At 34.1% G+C, this 6,350-nt stretch overlaps 1 pseudogene; it reads right to left on the bottom strand.

Moving 5' to 3' along the window:
• Window positions 1-780: 780 nt before the first annotated feature.
• On the bottom strand, window positions 781-5,501 carry LOC132169897 (S-linalool synthase-like; annotated as a pseudogene).
• Between the last annotated feature and the right edge of the window lie 849 nt (window positions 5,502-6,350).

Genomic DNA, 6,350 nt, shown 5'->3' with positions numbered 1-6,350 from the left:
TAGTCACGTCCTTCTGGGAATCGGGCGTAGACACGTCACACGTGCGATTTTTGTCAACGTTAAAATTAAGGCTGCTACTTGCTAGTGTGGAGTACAAGTGGTGCGATTTGCGTGTGAGCCCCACTGAAACTCAAAAACAAAAATATGGCCCACGATCACATTTCTCACCAAATCAAATTTTGTAAGTGTCCCAATTAATTAATTTTTTTTTAGTTCTAATCTTTGTCTTCTAATATTTGTAGGCGCCGGTTTTTGTCTATAAAACGTGAAAAATATGTTATCAAGGTCCATACTATTGTCCATGTAGCTGATCGAGGATTATTTGCAGAAGAAAAATATTATGAATGCATTTTGGTATTATAATTTTGTTGTTTAAATTATAGATAAGGATGTGTATTTTTAAAATTACACGAATTTAAAGGTTAAATTGTGAATTTATTAACGTTTAGCTACGTTTCAAACAACTTTCACAATAACAACCGTACGTACGTAGCAAGAGAAATATACATAAAATAAAGCTCATCTGGGTGCAACATTGAGCATGATGATTTCATCCCAAGAAAAAAAAAAAAAAATTGGTCATGATCAGCTAGCGAAAACCATAGTAGATAATGACTTCATAATTATTATTAGTTCCAACAGTTCTCCAGCCTTTCATAGAAATTAAGCATGGTTTATGGATTTTCTTACAAACATACTTCATATATATGCCATATTACAACCACATTATTCTACAATGTTTAGCAGTTGTAGGCGGTAGAGAGATCGATGAAGTAAATACTAAGCAAAGCAAAATCTAAGTTTTGGTGGCATAAACATTTTCCCAAGTCCACCATCTCTTGAAGCAGCCCGAGAAATTTGTCGTGTTGCAAAACTTCTCCTCATGTAATGCTTAGAGTTGGAGGGCCGGTTCAAGTAAGAGTTGATTGTCAGATATTCCTTCTTTGCTCCAGTTTGAAGAGGCAGAGGCTTCGGAGGCTTTGAGTTTCCAACTTCAAGAGGAAGGTAGAATGCTTTATTAATGTCTTGAAGCATTTCTGTATTGGAGTCGTATCCATTGGTAGAGTTGAAGAACATCTGAAATACTTTCAGACAAGATAGATGGAGATGCTTGCATGGTTTCGGCAAATCACTAAATCCATCCATAAGAACATGTTGTAGAAACTCTTTCTTCTTTTCATCGAGTATCTCTCTCACAAAAGCGATTGAGTCTTCAATGTCTGCCTCCGGGTTTTCTTTTAAGTAGAGCAAAACGGAGTTTAGTTTCCCTTCGTCTTTTTCCTTCTGTCATTAGATCACGAGAATATATATATATATATATATTCCTGATTAGCGGGAAAAAAAAAAAAAAAAAAAAGAGCAACTAATTAAGAAGAAATATAATTAAAGTTACCTGGTAGCTGTGTACGTCATTCAACAAACGAGCGATAAACATGAGTAGTTTTGTAATGCTTTCGTACTGTTGTGGCATGAGTTTGGAGATTGGTAAACTCGGGTTCAAGAAGCATGAAGCTGGAAGAACAAGGGTGTGTGTGGCTATCGACGTCATGCCAGTTTCAAGATACTCCTTCATTGAAGGTATGCTTCCAGTTTTACCCCACGTGGATTCCGTAAACCAGGAAGCAAACGTTTCATACCACTTCATACAAAACAAAAAAAAGACATAATTTGTCAGTTTATTAATAGATATGAGATTTAATAGATTAATTGACGAGTTTATAAGTGTGGGCTAGCTTACTATATCTTGAAGATTGTTTATTATGTCACGTCCTTGTTGTTGGAGGTATTTTGTTGCAATTTCCCTTACAAGATTATCAAGGGCATCAAAGATAATCTTACTATGGCCACTCAAACCCTTACTATCCCATCTGTTATATATTCCATGAGAGAAATAGTAATTAATTAATTAGAGGCAAAGTGATGTCAAAGAAATTATTAGAGAGATCAAATGGCTACGTGCCTTTGAACTGCGTCAGTGAGATCCTTCAACTGAATTAGAGAACCTTCCATGTCAAAGAAATCATCAGCCACTGTAATGAGTATTGCACTCTTTGCGATCATCATGCGTATTTCCGAATCATGAGGCAAGGAACTGCTGGAGGCAGTAGCAAAGTAAGTATACGTAGTTTTCTCTACCAAATCCCATATCACTAAGACCCCAATCCTTAGACCACCTGTCTCGATAAAGAAAGACATGTATTGTGAGGAAATTTGCATGTTAATTTATTATGAAGGTCTCAAAACGAATTATTAATTGATAATTAAATCTAATTGAAAGTATAGGATACCTTTTGAGTTCCTCAAGTTCATTCTTGTATACTGACTGCTTAAACTCATAGCTTTGCACGGCAAGACGAACAAGTTCATCAGTTAGATGGCATGATAATCTGATCATGAGTTCAAAAGATTTGTTAGTGGATGTGAAGAACACGGGTCAAAATAATAGCAATTAAAATGAAGCGCGCAGCATATATATACCTATGGGAAAAAGCTTTTCCCATCCAGAGAACATTCGAATCCTGTTCTTCTATCCACATCCTATGTTCCAAGTGATCCAATCGAGCAAACCATGGAAGTCTTAACTCATGCTCAACCTACAAGACGTTTTGCAGTAAGATCATGTTTTACGTGTCTTATTCAACAATTATTTCACAATACTAATATGGTAGTGATTCAATAAAATTCCCTTTTTTGGATATGTGATAATTTATTGAAGAAGAACAAAGAACAATTAATATAATAGCTCAAGGCATACTCCCCCCCAAAAAAAGAAAGAATGAAAAGGCTTGTAAAGGAAGCGGGTGAAGGAGGTAACAACATAACAAGAGCTAAGATTTTAGAATAGATCGGATTAGAGAAGCCCCACTACTAAAGGACCAAACTATTAAATCACTATTTATATCAAAAGCTTAAGTTAATAAGAAATGGTAAAATTTTTATTTAATCATGACCTTAACTCTGATATGTCATGTTAAATCACAATTTATTCCAAAATTTAAGTTAATAGGAAATGATAAATTTAATCATTTACTAAAGATTAGTAATGCTATTTAGTAAACTATTATGTGACTGCCAAACAACTAAGGTGACTTAACAGTAAAAATTAGTTTTTAGATCAGCAACAACTTTGTAAAAAGAAAAATTAACCGTTTATATTCATTGTCACATAATTCTAATTGTATTATAGTTGTATAGCAATATTCAAAATAACATTTATCTTTAAAGATTCCATCCTCTTCCGTTTTTCATTTCAACTTCTTATTTAATCAGTTATATATGTAAGATCTTCAATAATGTTAAAATAGTCTGTTAATAAATGAATGAATTACCAGTCTTCTCAAGTTTGATGATATAAAATGAGTTTGGTCTCTAGTTCCCACTGAAACAGTTTTCTCAAGTAATTTCTTTGAAAATGATCTAGCCTCCAGAAGGTCGTATTCTCCTGAAAACATGAGATCTGTAGCTCTATAGACATTAAACATTGCACTTGAGAAGTATTCATGGTTGTTTTGTATTTGATCTTGAATATCTTCATGTTGTAAGAACCAACAAAAGCTATCTGCACAAGCAAAAGATGCATATTTGGTTGAATTATATATATATGACAACATTTGAAAGAAAATAAGAAAGCTAGGTTTGTTAACATATACCCGACGGTAAAGCATACCCATGCATGCGCAGGAGCCGAAATGCTAACGAGTCTTTAAATAGAGCTAGCTGTGCTGCAACTAAATCGCTTGGTTTTGCCCATGATTCTTGATTCATGTAATTCCTGAATGTTATGTTCAACAGAGTTTAAGAAAAAAAATATAATATCTTTCTTTCATGCACTATATATAGATATGTTAGGTTGGAGGGAAAACTGATTGATTTCTTAAGCAAAGGATATATAAATGAAGGTGGGGTTTTGTTACCTGTATACTTGTGCCAAAACCTTTTCCGTCTCTTCGATGAAATGCTCAGCCAGACCCAACCTAAATACTTGGTTGACCATGCAAAGCTTAATGAGCTCTTCATCCATGGGATACGTTGCTGGAACTGCCATAAAAATAATTAAACTTTTATCACAAAAAAAAAAATAGATTGAAAAGAGAATCTTGTAGTTAATCTACTTAAATTACCACTTTGTAGTTAATGATAAATTTAATCTAAGGTAAAGAAGCTTCTAACCCCCATTATCACATCTTTGAACAAGTGATAGTAAATAAGCCAAGCAGTGTTTGTTTCCAGTGGCCATAAATGCAGATGCTGTGGCGGAGGGAGATTGGAACAAAGACCCATCGTTGCTCAAATGCTTGATTATATCATCTTCATCAATCTCATAAGATGCAGGCAGTGCTTCAAGATATGAAAGCAATAGCAAACTTTGGTACATATCCGCATCTTTCTCCCTACAAAGAAATAAATCATGCAAAGTAATTACGTTTCTTCTTTTTATCAAACATCATAATTAGCAATCAAATCAAAGTAAACCAATTAAAAGACGACAAAGGATCTTACTTTTCAAGAATTTGTTGCCGCGTGTTGAATAGTTCTGATATGACTCTATTTGTCCCAGGGAGGAAGACAAGCCGCACACCAACTGTATGTGCAAGTTCAACTAGTCCTGGGAAAACGATGGCAAACCAGCGGAGTCGGGGAAAGTGGTTGTCCATTTCTTCAAGTAGCTTCTCGGTGTTTGCCTCGATAAATGCCAACCCTGAATTGAAAATAAGTTAAATTCCAATTAGTTTATCAAGTTAAAAAAATAAAAAATAAAATAAAAAGTAATTGGCAATATCTCTGAACCAATTACCTATAATGTAATTTTCTAACCCACATTATATTTCATTTTTCATTTCTAATAAATGATTATAACCACAATATATATGCAAGAGTCCTAATAACAAACTCCTTAAATTTCATTTACTTTTTTAAACGTAGGAAAAACTTTCAAATAGTTCTCCTACAATAAACCTCCTTATTGTTTTCTAAACTAAGTGAATTAAAAGTGTTATTCTAAATCTCAAGTAGCACTTTCTCTTTTGTACGATTCTCACCATCTATGTTTCTTCTTTGCCGCTCTCAACCCAATTAAAATAGTTACATTGAATTTTCATTGTGTCTTTTTTAAGAAAAAAAGAAAGAAATAATTATGCTATATATATATATATATTTCACAGCATGCATGTACCTTTTTCTACACATACTGTCCCGACATTCCACTTTTTGAGTGCAATAATGCAAGCAAGAGTTGCGGGAAGGCACTCAATGGTGGGCATGCCATGGGCGTCACACTCTCCCCAAGAGCCTTTATCTTTCTGGTTGTGAAGCACCCAATCCAAGCAATTCTTGAACATGGGTTGGGAAGGCTGGTGTGGATCTGGAATCATGGCTAGCCATGCAGTGTCATAAGCAGAAGGAGAAATGAAGGAGTAGGGTTCACAATTTGATGAGAACATCTTTTCCTTCATCTCATTAACTAGAGATTGGATTGAGGATTGTACTGATGATAATTCCATTACAGCAAAAGAAAGCCAATTAATCTCTTCTATTATGATCAAATGCTTGAGTGAGAGGTTATAAGGAGCAAATATTGTGTGCTATTTATAATCATTCTTGAACTGGTTTTCTTCGGCTACAAGTTCAAAAATGTGAATCATGGTAGGCATTCTGCGTTCACACAGGTGGCGCTGAATATATATATATCAAGGATGACTCGTATTCTATCGATTTCGATCCAAAAATATATATATGGCCAAATATATGATGCCAGTCAATTTCTTTATCACATGTCATGTCCATGTCCATCCAGAGGAGGGGCGGAATGAACCACGCTGGACCCCAAGCCCAAAAAAAAAAATTTATAAAATAGAAGACAGTTGACCTCCAAGTCAAGAAAGTGACTTTTCTTAACCATTTCTTTTTACTCAAAAAAATAAAAAATAAAAAAACTTCAACCACCTGAAATTTGTAGGATGCTGGCGCCACACCACCTACTAACTAAAAAGGAATGTGAAGTGTTATCCTTTCTCTTTACGTGGATATTATTTTTTTTAAAAGTAATATATATATGGAGAAAATATATTTTATTCTTTATGAACTATTTACCCATTTGCACTTTGATCTTTAATGTTTTAAAAGTGACATTTGACCCTCCAAACTTTCAAATTGTTACAATTCAACCATTTTGATTTTTTTTTTCTTTTTTCAAAATGCCTCAATCTCAAGTTTTTTTTTTTTTTTTTAAAATAAATAAATAAAGATAAAAATTAAGGGGTAGCTGACAACCCCAGTTGGGCCTAGGGTTGGCTTTGGCCACCCCAGACCGAACACCCACTAATTTAATTTTTAATATATTTTTTTCTTTT

Source organism: Corylus avellana, chromosome ca2, assembly GCF_901000735.1.
Source record: "Corylus avellana chromosome ca2, CavTom2PMs-1.0".
Lineage (NCBI taxonomy): Eukaryota > Viridiplantae > Streptophyta > Magnoliopsida > Fagales > Betulaceae > Corylus > Corylus avellana.
This window is presented reverse-complemented; position numbering and strand designations above follow the sequence as displayed.